The sequence below is a fragment of the Oncorhynchus nerka genome, linkage group LG7 (genome assembly GCF_034236695.1).
Source record: "Oncorhynchus nerka isolate Pitt River linkage group LG7, Oner_Uvic_2.0, whole genome shotgun sequence".
Classification (NCBI taxonomy): Eukaryota; Metazoa; Chordata; class Actinopteri; order Salmoniformes; family Salmonidae; genus Oncorhynchus; species Oncorhynchus nerka.
In genome coordinates, this window is record NC_088402.1 from 56,160,567 (window position 1) to 56,180,835 (window position 20,269).

General features: G+C 41.6%; 1 long non-coding RNA gene across 2 annotated transcripts; it reads left to right on the plus strand.

The window, feature by feature from the left end:
- Window positions 1-1,800: 1,800 nt before the first annotated feature.
- Window positions 1,801-9,558, plus strand: LOC135572530 (uncharacterized). 2 transcript variants are annotated; one of them, XR_010464372.1, is made up of 2 exons: window positions 1,801-2,690; window positions 5,692-9,558. It is a non-coding gene; the product is annotated as an uncharacterized LOC135572530 (long non-coding RNA). The 2 variants fall into 2 exon arrangements; XR_010464373.1 differs by having other exon boundaries at window positions 5,709-9,558.
- The last annotated feature ends 10,711 nt before the right edge of the window (window positions 9,559-20,269 follow it).

The window sequence follows — 20,269 nt, forward strand, 5'->3', positions numbered from 1 at the left end:
TATCCTATTAAAATGATCAACTTGGATTAGCTAACACAACATGCCATTGGAATACAGGAGTGATGATTGCTGATAATGGGCATCTGTACACCTATGTAGATATTCCATAAAAATAATCTGCTGTTTCCAGCTATAATAGTCTTTTCAACATTAACAATGTCTACACTGTATTTCTGATCAATCTGATTTTAATTTAATAGACAAAAAGTGTGCTTTTCTTTCAAAAACAAGGACATTTCTAAGTGACCCCAAACTTTTGAACGGTAGTGTACCTTCTTCCCCTCTCTGGCAAGTCCTGATAGCGTGCCTACCGGTCGTCCATATCCCTGATACTGGACTAATATGGTCGCATTTATTAAGCATTTTACATTACTGTTCAGTGGAGTGGGTGTGTGGTCCCAAGTCTGGGTTTAAGGGTCTCTTTTCCAAGCTTAAAATTATAAGTATTCAACTTTGCCCATGCTGTCAATCCAGCAGGACTTCTGCCACGCTTAAAACAACTTGAAACTCAGAACTGGGAAATCTGACTTCAGTGAGTTCAAGACAACTGGGAACTCGAGGGGAAAAAATGGGCTCCCGTCTGGGAAAATACGCTTTGAACAGTCATCCAACTCACTGACGTCATGATTCAACCTAGTTTTTTTCCAGAGTTCCCAGTTGTCTTGAAAGCACCATAACTCCAGAAAATGCTAGACTTTGATGACAAAATTTGCCCACGGAGGACTGCCACACCACCTTCCTGTTCAAGTGAGCACAGCACAACAAGGTGAGTCCAAAAATGTATTGTATGCTGCTGCATAAATGATGTAATATGCCAGGGAGATATGTACAGTATACTGTACATAAGAAAGTAATACTAAGTGCATGGTGTGTAGTAAGCTGTTAGTAGCCCATGTGCCTCACCCTAATAATTGGGTCACTTTTCAGCTCTTAATTTCACCTACTGTTCTGACTTGGTGGTCCACATGTAGCCTATAGCCTTTTAGATAAATGTAATCATCAAATATTGTAAGAGCTTTCATTGTCTGCTTATATGACCCCTTTATTTATCGTACGGTTCTGACTTGGTGTACAGGGAGAATACTGTTCTGAATTCTGCCACTGAACATTTCAAAAGTGCTGAACAAATAAGTTATATTGACTACTTCCATCCTAGCTCGCTCATTAATGTCTTAATTGAAATTATGGATTGCCTCTTATCTGCTGTCGGTAGAAAACACATTTGTTAAAGCAAGTCAGCCATATCAGCTATGTTTTTTTAAAGGCATTAAATTAGGCTAAATTAACTATTTGGCTGCCAGACAAGGCTCCGGTGATAGCCAGGTGTAGCAGTGGTAAGGTGTTGGGATTGCTGTTGGGTTTCTGCTATTGGGACAGCTTTATGTAGACCTTAACAGTTTGCGGGCACCGTTTGTCACCGTTATAGTGCAATCAATGTATTGTTTAATGTTGTGTAATGGCTTTGCTGGCATGCATTTTTTATTTAATTTTTTTGCCTCACGATGATTTGCATGCTAAAATCGCCACTGCTCAGTGTATAACCCCGTTGCATGATTTATAAATGGCAAAGGGATATAGGATGTCGACTTTATTCAATCAGTTCAGACACCTTTTTATAAACTAGTCAACACGTGTTGTTCAGTTGTCAATCAACGCACAGTAAATAGCCTAACATGCTCCACGACTCCGCACGGCTGGCTATATGAAACACGCGAAAGAAAATAAATGAATGCGTCAGAAAACAATAATTAGGCGAAATCGTGTATTTCGACTCATCGTTACCACTTACATTACATGTGTAGAGGACTGCTAATTCCTATGTAGGTGACATTACATTACTGCTAATTCCTATGTAGGTGACATTACACTACTATAGCTGAGACACATAGTAAAACAGGTTGGGCCCCATACAGGATATCTCTCACACACACACTCACTGTAATCATCCAGAACACTGTCACAACAGGATACTCCTAGCCACAGGTGCTAGCCGGCAGTTCGGCCACAACTCCCCTGAAGATAGGGACGCACACACTTTACACACTGACCCCAGAAGACAGGGACGACGCACATACAGTACACACATAGCTGCCGAGGACACCCAGATAAGACACCCACAGATTGGCAGAAAGCCTAGACTTAGTGACTGAAGATAGCACACACACCAGATCTCCTTTTCAGCTGAACATGGTGTGACGACCAAGAACAGGCATGGCAGGATTCTACGATGACGGACAGACAACAGAGCCAATGCCGGATGACTACACCCCAGCCTGATCCAATCCGAAGATCCGATCTCCTAGATATCAACCTACTTTCTGTTCTGTATATGAAGCTTGTACCCATTGTTAACTAGTGCCTTTTTGCTAGTCTCTGATGAGCTAACAGAGGGGCCCGTATATACGCTGTACCAGATATCTCCACTCTGAAATAAACCTGTCGCTTCTCGTACAATCTACCACCTTGTCTGCATCGATCCTTGACCGACTCACCCTTTATCATATCCCATTATTAACAGAAATGGTAGCAGAGGATGGTTTAATAACGATCCATCAAAGTGAGTTGATTTGGGTGTGAGAGGGAGAGAGGGTGAAAGGACGATTCACGGAGGACAGAGGTGAAGGAATTCGGGGGAGGACAACAATTCTGCTCAACTCGGTAAACTGATCACAAGGCGCACCACAAACAAGGTAAGCAAAACCTGTTAAATCAAACTTTGCATATTTTCGTATAGTCTTGTCTAAATTTTGATCAGTATTACCGAGTGAGTATGAATTCTTGTGTAAATTTATAATTTGCTGACAAGTTGAAAGTACAGTAAAGTGAATATATGTGGTGACAAACCGGTGACGACCTGGTGATCTAAATCATTGATGAGATATCAGTAGGGGGTCAGCACAGTCTGATAGCTTTCAATGATGAGAGATCACTTAAAGGCCTAGGATAGTTCCGATAGGGGTCAGGAATAGAGATCAGTAAGGGGATACTATTCATTAAACCTGGCGCCGAGGGGGACAAATTGTAATTTTGTCCTGTGGCCCGGTCTAGGCCAGTCTGATAAGAGATTCTCTGATAGGGGTCGGACATCGTGTAATAAACTCTGATAGGGGTCAGCTCGATATGGATCAGGAATAGAGATCAGTAAGGGGATAGTTAACTACTATTCATTAAACCTGGCGCCGAGGGGGACAAATTGTAATTTTGTCCTGTGGCCCGGTCTAGGCCAGTCTGATAAGAGATTCGCTGATAAGGATCGGCTTTCAGGGGTCAGAGATATAACGTGTTGTTTTGTCTTGTTTTGTCTATTTGTAACTGTTTATATTAAAATGCAATGTGCTTGTAATTGTTTCCATTAAGATTGTTGGTGGTTAGATAGAGAGAGAGAGAGAGAATTCAATAAGGGTTATTTGATAAATCCGAAACTTCTATGTTGTATGTACCTATGACTTCTGTGTTAAATGTATAATCAGGAACAAAATGACTGATGTATAATTGAAATAAGATCTGAGCACAATATTCAATATCGAGACTAAATAGTTGAATTGATCTCTATACAAACCCATGCGTTTTTTCTCAAACTGAATATACGAGGGAGCAGCTCTGAGATAAGGCAGAGTACGTGGCTCCAGGAATTCATCACGGGTATTTACCAGTGACGGGCTAAGTATACTCAGATAGTCTGAATATATATTTCAATTGGTCAAAATATACATATATACTTACTAAAATATACAATACATGACAAATGATGACCCCGAAGTGGTCTGGTAAAAGGACATCGCTGGACATTGGTGTGCCAGCCGATTGGCCAGTACTGTCGTCGGACGGTGTGTCTCACAAATCCTGACCGGTCAAATAAAAAGGGTAAGCAGACACCTGTTGTGAAAAACTAAAGTTCTGCACATTGGAGTTATCCAAATTTAGTTTTGTGAGATACCTGTTTGATGTAAGTTACTAAATTTAAACTACAATGATGTGTGAGATTGGAAAATAGTTGAGAAAGTAATATCTCCATTGGCAACTGCAATTTTATTATTGATCAACCATACTTAATGGTGCATTGTGTATGGGATGTACTAGTATGCCTGGCTGGTAGGTGGTAACAGAGAACACTTACTACATGTATGAATGATGGGTAACGGGTGGCCACCAAAGCTTGAATGGATAGTCTGGGACTACATGTATGAGTGGTGGGTAACGAGTGATCATCCAACTAATTGGGGGCCGATTTAGCCGTAGGGAAAGGGTTTCACTTGGGTTTCAGTAAAGGCATGGGTTGTTGGCAGTATTGTAGTGTACATGGAATGTCGTTGGAAATGGAAAAGGTGTTGAGAGCGCTGAAGTCCACTCTAGGATTAAATAAAGGCAGAGAGGGCAAGGAGTGGAGGAGACGGGGTGAGAAGCTGTACAGAGAATGGACAGAAGGTGGGGCTATTGCATCTCCTACTGGTCTGCTTGCTGGGGAGAATGAAGATTTGTATGTGTCTGGTATAAATTGAAGTTTACGGGCGTAAATGAAGATTTGTGGAGCTGGTACCGGTGAGAATGTTGAAAAAGTCGCAGGCTTGCTGATGAGAGTTATATCATAGAATATTGGGGGGTGTGCATGACTGTTGGAAAAGGTGTTCGACTCTATTAACGTAAAATTCTGTGTGTAGAGTTATATTATGAGGTTTGAACTATACTAATATTGTAGAATTACATAATCAACATCTGAACATACTTACGATAAACATTAATTGAGCCACTGAGTAATAGATAAGATATACACTAGGTAAGGGGCGACGGGCGTGGTCGATGTAAGACGGGAGTGGTGTTCTAACCAAGTGCTGAGAAATAAGGTAGATTTATTTTGTTCTTTTAATTAGTTTACACAAGTTCTTCCCGGTTATTGATTTTGGTTTGATTGTTCAGATAAAACCACTGAAATTAAACAGGAGGTTAAGGTAGACTAACATTAGAATCTGTTTTCATTATGGGGAACAATGAAAGGCCCGCAGAGGGGATTGCAGGCTGAGGTTTTTATGTTAAAGGGACAGTGCACGTTTATCACAGTTGTTTGTGTGTCTAATGGCTGGGTATCTAAGAAGTATTTTTGGGGAGACAATTTGGAGAAACACGAATAAAACATGAAACACCGAGACAAATTATTTGAGTTTGAGGGGATTATCATAATTATTAGGTTTTGTTTTTGTAGTAAACGTTTGGGTTAAGGGGATTTTCACGTTCCCAGAGACATGGTATTTTACAGATAGGGAAAAGGCAGACGGAGGGGCCCTCCGCCCGCACTGCAGAGACCTTGAAAGTTGGAGAGAGCAGAGGAGAGGTTTTGGAAAGGGGGGGGGGGGGCAGGACAGGCAAAGATAACAGTTGCTGAGTGGAGACAGGGGAGAGAGTTGGACATGTGGAAAATGATGGGGGCGCTCCTTCATGATGATGTCAGACATAAGGATAATATACTAATCTTACCTAAGTCATGATTTAGAGTAGGTAAGGTTGTTACCTGGGCAGAGCCAGGTATCAAAAGGGGGATGGGTAAATGTGGTCTAGGATAGGATGGGGGCGATTGGATAAGAAACTAATAATTTAAAAAAATATATATATGTAAGCTAACAATTGGGCATAGAAGTTAAAGATATAATCAGATAAAACATATGAGAAATTGTTTGTTAACCAAGCCTGTATGTCCAGGATTTTATGCATTACAGGTGAACTACAGGTGAAGTCACTCAATCCAGTCCCAGAGGCTTGGGGACCATAGATGACCCCTGGTGACAGCTAGCTGAAAGAGCTACCCAGATTCATATCGCACGGCGGAAGGGTAAGACACTCTTTCACTGTCGGACATTAAAACAGTGTTCGAGAGAAGAACTGGAATTAACAGAATTCCGGGGGCCAACTCTCGAATGAAGTAACCCTACCTGTCCTATCACCCCTGTTTTTGTTCATAGAAGTGAGGATGTGTCTGGCTCTGGCTAAGTGATGTGTATTTTGTTCCAAAATAAGCATAAGAGATCCCTAGATCTGGGTATTTGTAAGTCGCTCTGGATAAGAGCGTCTGCTAAATGACTTAAATGTAAATGTAAATATAGACAAGAAGTTAGAGTAGAGATTACATGATAACCGACTTCGGACAGTTCTAGGATTGGAGAAGAGGGTATCCTTATAGCATGGGGGATCCCACAAGGGTGGATAGGTTTTCCATGATATGGGGAAACCTGGGAGCAATGTTGAACTTTGTAAAGGTGATGAAATCCTACTAACCATCAAAACTATTAAGCTCTCTGATGCAGGCACTCACACCCTCGGACTACAAAGGACGAGGACAGACATGATGGGTGTGTTTTCTATTAAGGTACTGCCAAGACCAGAGGTAACCGGACACACTCCTCTACCACCACTGTGTTAAAAATACCATTCAGGTAATTAATGTTAGAGACTATTCGGCTATTGATCAATTAGGAACTGAGACTGGTTTTGATAGTAGGGACAATTTGTGGCTGTCTTATATGAGGTACACAGCTAAAACCCTGAGAGGAAAGGACTGCATTATTTGTAGTCATGCTAGACCTGTTCTGGCTACACACCCATTTGCTGTAGGAGAAGGAGAGGGGTGGTTGTGTGTTCTGAGAAGTTTTTACCAGGTTAAGCCCAATTCAACCCTCTGTTCCTCTTTGAGCCTTGTGTTTCCTGCAGTACCTCCTCATCGGGCCTCTTGGGGTGTTGAGGCATATGGGGGCAATTAAGAGTGCATCACGGGTACAGGTAATGGCATTGATTATGGGGGATTGCCTGAAGCTGATTGCAGTAGTAACATAACCATTAATTCCACTTGGCCAGTTACAGGCTGATGTGAGGTGGATGAGTGGAGCCAAGAGTGCTGAGACCCATTCTTAGAGGAGAATGGCAAGGTACGTGTGCTCTGACCAGTTTGATAATTCCACTGACCATTGTTGATGTTACTGCTGAACAGCTGTTGGGTTCTGTATCCAAGGGACCTGAAAACATTCCATCCCATGGGAGACATAGATGTAGTACTCCATGGACAGAGAATGTAGTTGACATAAACACTAACCTGTTGGGTGTGCCAGTGGGGGTTCCTCATGAGTTTCAGGCCTTGGGTAGGAATGATGGACTCTGGCACTTACTACCTACTATGGGTCCAGCCATGGTGGATGCTAGACAGACTGCATGGATTAATTATATCTACTATAATCAACAGCGTTTTGTGAATTACTCCCGTGATGCACTCACTGGTATGTCTGAACAGCTTGAGGCCACATTTGGGGTTTCCAGACAGAATAGACTTGCCTTGGATATGCTTCTTGCCAGTCAGGGGGACGTTTGCAAGATGTTCGGTAAACAATGTTGCACGTATATTCCTAATAATACCAGTCCAGATGATATCTAGGGCGGGCTTGATGCACTATCTGATAAGATGAGGTCCACAGGGGGGGTGGAGGAGTCTGTTCTCTTGGCCTGGTTTGGTAAGTACACTGATATGATGGTTACTGGATTTCTGACCCTAATTCTTGTATTATTTGTTATTGATGTGATGTGCTGCTTGCATCATACCGTGTTCTAAGAAATATGTTACAGATATGGTGAAGGCTTCAGGCATGTTGCCTTTGCTTGATGCTCCAGTTGGAGATGCCGATACGGAAGCATGCTTTCAGGAGAGGATGGGACTGACTGAGGATGACCCATGGTATGCTGTGGGTGAGGTAGTAGAATAATTTTACACCACCACAGTTCCTTGTTATAAATTTTTATGATAGGTTTTCTTTCCAGTATGTTTGTTCTCCCTGTTGTAAAGGTTTAGAGTCCCTGGGTGGCAAGGAGCCCACCTGGTACAGGATAGGAGTAGCTGAGAGGACCAGATGGTTTCTAATAATTCTTTCCTCTGTTTTCCATGACCAAAGTTTTATCCTACATCTTACATGTCAATAACAATAAAGTTTTATCCTGTTTTTGATAAGTGACACCCTTGTGGGTGTCAAAAGGGGGAAACGCATATAACAATAGACATATATCACTTGTTATTAATAATAAACTTTTTATTATTTTCATGAAATGCTATGACTGCTGAAATAAAGGATAATGAGTGTCAAAAGGGGACTTAAATTTCACACCCTTGGGGTTATTTTACATTATAGCCATTACCATATATATGATTGAATATTATCTGCTGTTGCCTTGGGTGGATGTGTGTATGTGTTATGTTCTCTAGCTGATTTGAAACATTGTTAAAAGTATCAGGGCCATGGAACTTTCTCATGCTGGGAAAATACAGAAGGGAGGGCACATTCAGAGCGTGGGGTTGTGAGAACAAGCGGTCTTTTGTTAGATAACAGGAGCCAGGTGCGAGATAACGGTATGGAGCATGAGACCCATCTTTTAGTTTTTGCAGCCATTTTAGTGTTGTGCGGCTGCGGTTGCATTCCATGTATCCGGTCCCTTACTGCTAGAGTTATCTCCAGAGCTATTGACCCTTCTTCCCCTTCCCAGATGTATCCTCTGCTTGCTAATGACCTGCCAGAGTTTGAGGATGAGGTGGAGAATACCCTTTAGAGAGTGTCACATCTCTTTGGAGATGTGAAGAGAGGGTATCACAACTTTTTCCGGCTGGAAAAGGTTGGCTTATGTGGACAAACATTTTACTTATAGCTTAGAGCTGTTGTTCTCCGCAATTGTTAAATGAGGGTTGTAAGTTCCTAGGTGGCTGGTAGCCAACTTAGTACATAGTGGGATTGAGTGGAGAACTTGGTGGTAATACATATACATCCATTTCTTTTAATGTTGTGCCTTTTTCATAGCCCCTTTGGGAAAAGTTTTCTTTTGTATCAGAATCTAGTTAGGTTGTGTCACGTCTCTGGGGAGACGTGAAGAGAGGGATTTGTAGAGGACTGCTAATTCCTATGTAGGTGACATTACATTACTGCTAATTCCTATGTAGGTGACATTACACTACTATAGCTGAGACACATAGTAAAACAGGTTGGGCCCCATACAGGATATCTCTCACACACACACTCACTGTAATCATCCAGAACACTGTCACAACAGGATACTCCTAGCCACAGGTGCTAGCCGGCAGTTCGGCCACAACTCCCCTGAAGATAGGGACGCACACACTTTACACACTGACCCCAGAAGACAGGGACGACGCACATACAGTACACACATAGCTGCCGAGGACACCCAGATAAGACACCCACAGATTGGCAGAAAGCCTAGACTTAGTGACTGAAGATAGCGCACACACCAGATCTCCTTTTCAGCTGAACATGGTGTGACGACCAAGAACAGGCATGGCAGGATTCTACGATGACGGACAGACAACAGAGCCAATGCCGGATGACTACACCCCAGCCTGATCCAATCCGAAGATCCGATCTCCTAGATATCAACCTACTTTCTGTTCTGTATATGAAGCTTGTACCCATTGTTAACTAGTGCCTTTTTGCTAGTCTCTGATGAGCTAACAGAGGGGCCCGTATATACGCTGTACCAGATATCTCCACTCTGAAATAAACCTGTCGCTTGTCGTACAATCTACCACCTTGTCTGCATCGATCCTTGACCGACTCACCCTTTATCATATCCCATTATTAACACATGGGACGTGCATATTCACGAGCAATCGTGCTCTCTCTCCCTCCTCTGTGTAAATAAATTTGAACATAACCAGAGAACTGTATATAATGACGAGATGCTCATGTCTCCGCCCGAACAATTTTAGTTGTTGCCCCAAGGTCGGGAAGGCAAGGTGACAAGTTTAGGTCCACAATGAAACGATAGAAACGCATTGGGATCATTTTAGACAGATTTCGGCGTGAGTAAAACAGAGGTTTCGTCTCTTCCTCTGCTGCGTTTTCCTGTCATCGCTTGCTTTGTAACTGACAGGCGCCTATCCTATCAATAGATCGCTCGAATATGCATATCATTCATTCTAGCGAGAGAGAGCTCGACGGACTGGCGAATTGAAACTTTAGCCTCATTCATATGTAGAGGAAATTGTAGCTGTCTGAAAATGAGTCTGCAACCGGATAATTTGCCAACAGCCGGCGCTAATGGAAAATAATACTGTACTGTACTGAACTCTACTCGATTGCTCTGTGCTGGGCTGTACTGTACTGAACTCTACTGTGCTGTACTTTGATGTCCAAACTTGTGAAACATAGACGTCTATGATTGTTTTAAATTTGGTCTGGTCCGACCAAATGTTCTCTTGTTTGGTGGCCGAGCTCATTAATAATAATAATAATGTATTAAACTTCTATAGCGTTTTTCATAATAGAAATCTCAAAGCATTAAAATAATAGCCCGTGTGTAGAATACTCAAATGTTCAAAGGAGGATATTACATTTTTCTACCTTTGTGTGACTATTTAGGATACATCACCATGAAGAGAATGACATTGAGATCCATATTTATGCATGTTTATGCAGTACAGATCAGGGTCCCATGATGACATTCTGGTACCGCAATTAGGTGGAAATCCACTTCACTTACTGTAGTTTAATAAATTAAAAATATATTTTTCTAACTCAAAGTATCATGTCACAGCTGACACCCCATTCTTTCTGCAGACATCTTTGAATGTTAATTCAGAGATGGTGGTCACATAAAAACTGAGGGAGATTTGACAAAAAAAAGTCTGTTACCAAACGTTGCATCTGCATCTGTTCTTCTAGTAAATGCATTTTTGTTTAACGTTTGTATAAATTGTTAAAGGCCCAGTGCAGTCAAAAATGTGATTTTTCTGTGTTTTACATATTATCTCCACACTATGAGGTTGGAATAATACTGTGAAACTGTGAAAACGATAATAATGTCGTTTTGAAAAGACGGCCTGAAATGTCCGCCTTTTTTGTTCGGATGGAGTGTTGGCCTGACTGGTGAAGAAAGGTTTGGAGAGGTCCAAACATTTCTGCCAATAACAGCTAGTTTTCAGTTTTTTCCTCCCACTCAGACCACTCCTAGCTAAGTTCTTGCTTTAGAAATTGCTCTTTGCTAGGGAGCTATTTTTGTGTCTTTTTGACACTTTTAATTGATAACAATGACAGTAAGGAACTTAACTGTTACCCAGTTATATTTGATATTGAGATAAAAACGGCTGCACCTTTAGATGTAGTCCTTGTGCATAGAGTTGTTTGATTTCAATGTTCAGCAAACCATACGTTTTTTTGTTTGACACACATTTTAAGTGAAACATCTGAGTCAGCTCAATTTCGTTACTGTGGAATTGCCCATGTCACAATCACATGTATACTTGTGGCTTGGATGAACTCTTGGATACATATAATTCCATAGTACAAGAGGCTTCTAAACAGTTTCTACCCCTAAGCTGAACATCTAATCAAATGGCTACCCAGACTATTTGCATTGCCCCCCCCCCCCCCTCTACGCTGCTGCTACTCTTTCTTATTATCTATGCATAGTCACTTTAATAACCCTACCTACATGTAGATATTATCTCAATTACCTCGACATCGGTGCCCACGCACATTGACTCTGTACCGGTACCCCCCGTATATAGCCTCCACATTGACTCTGTACCGGTACCCCCCGTATATAGCCTCCACATTGACTCTGTACCCGGTACCCCCGTATATAGCCTCCACATTGACTCTGTACCGGTACCCCCGTATATAGCCTCCACATTGACTCTGTACCGGTACCCCCGTATATAGCCTCCACATTGACTCTGTACCGGTACCCCCGTATATAGCCTCCCACATTGACTCTGTACCGGTACCCCCGTATATAGCCTCCACATTGACTCTGTACCGTACCCCCGTATATAGCCTCCACATTGACTCTGTACCGGTACCCCCCGTATATAGCCTCCACATTGACTCTGTACCGTACCCCGTAGCCTCCACATTGACTCTGTACCGGTACCCCCGTATATAGCCTCCACACTCTGACTCCCCCCGTGCCTCCACATTGACTCTGTACCGGTACCCCGTATATAGCCTCCACATTGACTCTGTACCGGTACCCCCCGTATATAGCCTCCACATTGACTCTGTACCGGTACCCCCCGTATATAGCCTCCACATTGACTCTGTACCGGTACCCCCGTATATAGCCTCCAGACTGCCTACCCCGTATATACAGTGCCTTGCGAAAGTATTCGGCCCCCTTGAACTTTGCGACCTTTTGCCACATTTCAGGCTTCAAACATAAAGATATAAAACTGTATTTTTTTGTGAAGAATCAACAACAAGTGGGACACAATCATGAAGTGGAACGACATTTATTGGATATGTCAAACTTTTCAAACTGAAAAATTGGGTGTGCAAAATTATTCAGCCCCTTTACTTTCAGTGCAGCAAACTCTCTCTAGAAGTTCAGTGAGGATCTCTGAATGATCCAATGTTGACCTAAATGACTAATGATGATAAATACAATCCACCTGTGTGTAATCAAGTCTCCGTATAAATGCACCTGCACTGTGATAGGTCCGTTAAAAGCGCAGAGAGCATCATGAAGAACAAGGAACACACCAGGCAGGTCTGAGATACTGTTGTGAAGAAGTTTAAAGCCGGATTTGGATACAAAAAGATTTCCCAAGCTTTAAACATCCCAAGGAGCACTGTGCAAGCGATAATATTGAAATGGAAGGAGTATCAGACCACTGCAAATCTACCAAGACCTGGCCGTCCCTCTAAACTTTCAGTTCATACAAGGAGAAGACTGATCAGAGATGCAGCCAAGAGGCCCATGATCACTCTGGATGAACTGCAGAGATCTACAGCTGAGGTGGGAGACTCTGTCCATAGGACAACAATCAGTCGTATATTGCACAAATCTGGCCTTTATGGAAGAGTGGCAAGAAGAAAGACATTTCTTAAAGATATCCATAAAAAGTGTTGTTTAAAGTTTGCCACAAGCCCCCTGGGAGACACACCAAACATGTGGAAGAAGGTGCTCTGGTCAGATGAAACCAAAATTGAACTTTTTGGCAACAATGCAAAACGTTATGTTTGGCGTAAAAGCAACACAGCTCATCACCCTGAACACACCATCCCCACTGTCAAACATGGTGGTGGCAGCATCATGGTTTGGGCCTGCTTTTCTTCAGCAGGGACAGGGAAGATGGTTAAAATTGATGGGAAGATGGATGGAGCCAAATACAGGACCATTCTGGAAGAAAACCTGATGGAGTCTGCAAAAGACCTGAGACTGGGACGGAGATTTGTCTTCCAACAAGACAATGATCCAAAACATAAAGCAAAATCTACAATGGAATGGTTCAAAAATAAACATACCCAGGTGTTAGAATGGCCAAGTCAAAGTCCAGACCTGAATCCAATCGAGAATCTGTGGAAAGAACTGCAAACTGCTGTTCACAAATGCTCTCCATCCAACCTCACTGAGCTCGAGCTGTTTTGCAAGGAGGAATGGGAAAAAATGTCAGTCTCTCGATGTGCAAAACTGATAGAGACATACCCCAAGCGACTTACAGCTGTAATCGCAGCAAAAGGTGGCGCTACAAAGTATTAACTTAAGGGGGCTGAATAATTTTGCACGCCCAATTTTTCAGTTTTTGATTTGTTAAAAAAGTTTGAAATATCCAATAAATGTCGTTCCACTTCATGATTGTGTCCCACTTGTTGTTGATTCTTCACAAAAAAATACAGTTTTATATCTTTATGTTTGAAGCCTGAAATGTGGCAAAAGGTCGCAAAGTTCAAGGGGGCCGAATACTTTCGCAAGGCACTGTAGCCTCCACATTGACTCTGTACCGGTACCCCACGTATATAGCCTCCACATTGACTCTGTACCGGTACCCCCCGTATATAGCCTCCACATTGACTCTGTACCGGTACCCCCCGTATATAGCCTCCACATTGACTCTGTACCGGTACCCCCCGTATACAGCCCCGCTATTGTTATTTACTGCTGCTCTTTAATGATTTGTTATTATTTTCTCTTACTTTTTTGTTGTTGTATTTTCTTAAAACTGCATTGTTGGTTAAGGGCTTGTAAGTAAGCATTTCACTGTAAGGTCTACGCCTATTGTATTCGGCGCATGTGACAAATACAATTTGATTTGATTAGCCTGCCACTATTCACTACAATAGCCTAATACAATGATTCCAAAAGTGAGACAACATTGATTAAATGTAATCAATAATAACATTTATAAGATTAGACTAATGCGTTGTGACCTGTCGTTTAAGTACAGTACTGCAGCTGTCTACCTACATATAATGCATACATATATGGTCTACAGATACAACAATCTGATTACAACTCAATCTGATTCCAGGATTCTTGGCACCGTTTCCACCGACCTTCCACTTGTCCTTGAGTGCCTTGAGCAGCTGTTTCAGCCTCCCTCTCCGTCTCCTCGTCAGAGATTGAGCTGGGACATGGAGAAGACCCAGGGGTCACTGTGGGGTCGGTAGAACAGGATCTGGGGCGTGATCTTTCCAATGAAGCCTGGAGAGCACAAGTATGGTGTACAGTAGAATGAAGTACTAGAGTACCCATAACACTCTATGTATTGTATCCGGTTTATCTTCATAAAGAGGTTCCTGAAGCTACTGTAACATAATGGTGCCTCCTCTTCTTATCAAACACACTATCCTCAGATCAAATAACGTCACGTACTGTGTGAAATGGATAGTGCTGCTTCCGTGTGTCTATTGTTTGTCTAATGGTATGTGATTTGAAACTCAATGTCACACCTCAAGTTCCACAAAGAACTGTAGACTGTTTTCATACTGTGTTGCACTGACTAGACATAGACTTATCATCCAGTTGGCCATGTCTTAATGAGTATGTTGAATAATTTACTTCCTTTGCCAGACGAGAAAATCCTGATCGTTTGTTTACATTCTTTTAGTAAAGAAAAGGTCACGCAAGTGGGACTGATCAGCAAGAACTCGAGATAAGTGTAGTGAGTGCCCAGAAATGAACAACAATCTGATGGTGTGAAAAAAACAGGAGTCCAGTTTCTTTTTCTTTTATAGATTTCCTGCCAATCGTCTGCTCAATTTCTAACAACTCATTTTGCATATTGAGTTTGAATATTATTATTTGAATAGTTCTTGTGAATATTTTCAATGGTAACCTTGATGGATCACTTACCTGCTTTGATCTAAAAGGGCATATCAAACTCTTGGAGGGCATCTTTCTTTAAAAACTTCTTCTGGATCGGTGGGTTCCCTGCAGGACGTAGGCTAATGCGATTAGCATAAGGGTTGTAAGTAACAAGAACATTTCTCAGGACATAGACATATCTGATATTGGCAGAAAGCTTAAATTCTTGTTAATCTAACTGCACTGTCCAAATGAGCTATTACAGTGAAAGAATACCATGCTATTGTTTGAGGAGCGTGCACAGCTTTGAACATGAAAAGTTATTCATAAACAAATTAGGCACATTTGTTGGGTCTTGATACAATATTTTGAACAGAAATTCAACGGTTCATTGGATCAGTCTAAAACTTTGCACATACACTGCTGCCATCGAGTGTCCAAAATCTAAATTGCACCTGGGCTGGAATAATACATTATGGCCTTTCTCTTGCGTTTCAAAGATGACCAGATCTAATGTGTTATATTCTCCTACATTCATTTTACATTTCCAGAAATGTCAAAGTGTTTCCTTTCAAATGGTACCAATAATATGCATATCCTTGCTTCAGGGCCTGAGCTACAGGCAGTTAGATTTGGGTATGTCATTTTAGGTGAAAATTGAAAAAAAGGGTCCGATCCTTAAGAGGGGAGAGGTTCTCTAGTTCCACCGCTCCTGGGAAGACAAGAGTCAAGGGTGGGCTACAGTGCTACAGCAAATGTATGATACGTTATTATAATTATCGTGCTATATTGTATACTGCAGGGATTCTGGTAGCATATCATGTTTGGCAAGTTGAAGAGTTGTCAAATTAAATGAGGGTAAGAGCGATGATGATGTCATCGTAGAAACAGACAGTGGACACCCTGAGTCACCAAACAGACAGACAGACAGGGAACCTTTAAGGAGGGCGATTGAGAGCTAGTCTGTATTTAGGCTGCTGACATATTTTCCTAAGGTATGTGAATACCCAGGCAACAAGTCCTTCCAACATTATGAGGGGTCAGGGAGGAGGAGTGCGGAGGGGCTTAGAGGGGAAGGTGTGGCGGGAAATCTCCAGAATAACTTGATAAAAATATAAAAACAACCAAACATTAATATGGCTGCAGGGGCAGTATTGAGTAGCTTATTGTATGTATACTGGTGTTTCTGCAATACAAATAAATACAAAACTGTTAGAGTGAGCAACAATAGTGGAATCGGCAGTTCACCTTTAAAATAAAAGTCCCAATTTGATACGGATGCAAACGGATAAAAATGGTCAAATCATGCCACAATTGGACTGACTCAATAATGCTAAACAAGGTTGGATGTTGTCATATGAATTCAACTAAAGAACTGCATTGAGGGCATCATTGTATGCGCTGTACAGCCTAACCTATGGATTGTGCACCCATGAAATGGGGTATCAGCCTACTCCGATACATCCACAGAACACAACTATGTAGAGTTTACACAAATATTTGCATATTGGCTATTATTGGAGGACTTTGATTGTGAGAAACCACATTTCCAGTCAGTCTATTGTGTGTATTGGACATTCATATTTCACTGTTCAGCCTAACCTATGGATTGTACACCGATTAAATGGGGTATCAGCCTACTCAGTGACACTCGCAGAACAAAACTGTTAGAGTTTACACAAATGAGCGTCTTAGTTATTATTGCGGGACTCTGAAACCACTCAAATAAAACATTGCACCGAGGAGAACCCCAATGCCTGGACGTGAAATCGATCTGTTATTTTTTGACTTTTTGGCGGGCTTAAGGGATACTAAATTCATGAAGAATTTTTTTATATGAGACAATTCCAATGTCCTCAGAAATAACTATGTAGTCATTTAATGCTCAACAGTTGACCAAAATATATACTATGGCTTGCCTATATAAATGTTTTAATTTCTGTGATCCTGCTATCTAGCTTTCATCACAAGGGGGTGCAATTTGGCCATCAGTATAACTTGGTGCTGTGCACACTCATTGATCTACCATTCAGCCTGTATATCAAACAACCATCTAGCATTCAACATGTCAGAAACCAGGAAGCTTTTGTCTCCAGACATTAGGCCAATACGTTGTGACCTAGTTATGGCACATTTCATGGGTCCAAGTAATTACAAATTGTTTAGTCAACCAAATTGCCACAGTGATACAAAGTCATGTAGATGAAGCAAGTTAAAATAATGAGGAAACCATGTTGACAAAACCCATCTTTGGCTGAGGGGTGACATTTTTAGTGGGTGGTGTGTTTGCCAGGAGCTATAACTTAGTGAGTCAGCAAAGCAGACCATGATGGGCGGGTGGTGGGGTATTTATAGGACAAGATTACAGTTTTGCTCAAATTTGCTTGATGCACTTTTAAATGAGATATCCTTAACACTGCTGCTCACAAGCAAGGGGAGCAGATAGCTCAGTGCCGTCCATTGAGGTTTTAAAGACACACTTGTACTATATGGCCGATGTAACTGGTATAATTTCATTATTTTAGTTTAGCTTTTTACTATATTTTTATGGTTGAAATGTAAAAATAAAATGTATTCCCCATTTTAATGTAGATTGTATCTAGAAGTGAAAATGCACTTGGGAAAAAGAGTTTGATTTGATTCCACTACGACATACTGCCATAAAATGGCCTGTGCAATGTTGTCAGTGGAAACATTTATGAAATTATACTGGTTTACAGAAATGCAATCTCGTGCGACCAGGTGCCAAATCTAATCCCAGGGCAGTATTTAAATCTGGAGTAACACCACATCCATTAGATTCTCATGATTTACTACCCCTCCTTCACCCATCCATCTCTACTGTCAACATCTACTAATGACTCTCGTTCCTGGCCCCACTGTGGTTCAAAAACCCTTTTGTAATTACTGGGCTGGCCTGATCCCAAGACTTCATCAGATCTGCTAAACATACTGAGAACACTAATCCAGCCAGACCCACAAATCTAATCGCTATGGTCACTAGACCAGGAGGCTACACACACGGACATGCACGCATAAACACGCACACACGCGGAGACATGTACGCCCACATGCACAAACACACACACACACTCTCACACACACACACACACACACACACACACACACACACACACACACACACACACACACACACCTCAAAACCTAAATCTAAATCATTTCCAGCTTATCTTGGGTGTAGTCGATTCACCAGGACAGGATAGTTCCTTTACTTAAGTACTTCTTAGTTCTATTTTGTTGAGTCAGCAAGTATATCTAAACACTTAACAAACTGGCCAAATCCATTCCTATTAACACCGTATGCCTTTTCTAGCCTGCTGTAGCCTGTCTCCTTTACATATATGAAAAGTCACTTTATCGCACTATAATCCACTTTAGAATTTTGATTGTATGATGTTAGGTTGAAAATGGATTGGTGTATTGTTTCAAATAATGTGTAACAGAGTTAAATTCGTTATTAAGGGGCTGAGAAATTACACATAAGACTAAACAGTGTAATAACCACACAATTGCATAAAACACATTCATTATTACATCCTTATGGTAATAACCACACTCGGTCTCCCCTATGCTGTAAGCATAACCCCTCCATACTTTCCCACCTCCAATACCCAGCACGTCCAGCAGCATTAAGCCCTGGCAGATGTTAATCTTCCCACTACACTGCCCCCAGAAACTCCACCCCCATCCGTTCCACCGACTGGTCCTGTGCCACCACATAATCCAAGGCAGGCCCACAGTGGCAAATAGGGCCATCTGTTCCAGCTCACAGATCTGTAACCCTCCACATCTGGACACTGCACGGGCGAGGCAAGGGGGAGATGGGAAGCCCCTCACCCTCACGGGCTCTAATGGGAAAGGATTAATATTGTTCTCTCTCTCTCTCTCTCTCTCTCTCTCTCTCTCTCTCTCTCTCTCTCTCTCTCACACACACCAGTCCTGTCGGAGCAGCTCTCTGATTTCTTAATGTGATATTTGAGATGATTGTGTGGTTACATTATTTTATCATGTGTTTATCTTGTTCTTGTTGTTGGTGTCCTTTAGTAGTTGTTTCTTTGCAGCAATTTGACCATGAAGGCCTGATCCACGCAGTCTTCGCTGAATAGTTCATGTTGAAATGTGTCTGTTACTTGAACTCTCTGAAGCATTTATTTGGGCTGCAATCTGAGGTGCAGTTAATTGCAGAATTCTGAGGCTGGTAACTCTAATGAAATTATTATCTGCAGCAGAGGTAACTCTGGGTCTTCCTTTCCTGTGGCGGTCCTCATGAGAGCCAGTTTCATCACAGCACTTGATGTTTTTTGCACCTGCACTTGAAGAAACTTTCAAAGTTAAGGAACTTTTCCGCAATGACTGACCTTCATTTCTTAAAGTGGACTGTCGTTTCTCTTTGCTTATTTGAGCTGTTCTTGCCATAATATGGACTTGGTCTTTTACCAAATAGGGCTATCTTCTGTATACCAACCCTAGGTTGTCACAACACAACTGATTGTCTCAAACTCACTAAGAAGGAATGAAACTCCAAAAATGTACTTTTAACAAGGTACACCTATTAATTGAAATGCATTCCAGGTGACTACCTCATGAAGCTGGTTGAGAGAATGCCAAGAGTGTGCAAAGCTGTCATCAAGGCAAAGGGCAGCTACATTGAAGAATCTCAAATATAAAATATATTTTGATTTGTTTAACACTTTTTTGGTTACTACATGATTCCATATGTGTTATTTCTTTGTTCTAATGTCTTCACTATTATTCTACAATGTAAAAAATAGTAAGAAAGAAAGAAAGAAAGAAAGAAAAACCCTTGAATGAGTAGGTGTGTCCAAACATTTACTGGTACTGTACGTTTTTCAGGATTTTTACACATTCATAAAAAATGTAAAGCTCAAATGTCTTGAGTCAACAACCCCCTTTGTTAACCCACATAATAAGTTGTATGGACTCTGTGTGCAATAGTAGTTCTTATCATGATTTTCAAATTACTACCTCGTCTCTGTGCCCCATACATACAATTGTTGTGTGGTACTCCGGTGTTCTGGTTCCTTCCAGTTCTAACCACTGATTTCAGTCATTGGCACCATAATGCCACTATCTTTATCGCTGGATTTCTAGATTTGAACTGGTTCCAAGTCGTTTGTCCCTTATTGGTGCTGTGGCAGTCAACGTGGTCATGGACCCCTGTCACTCT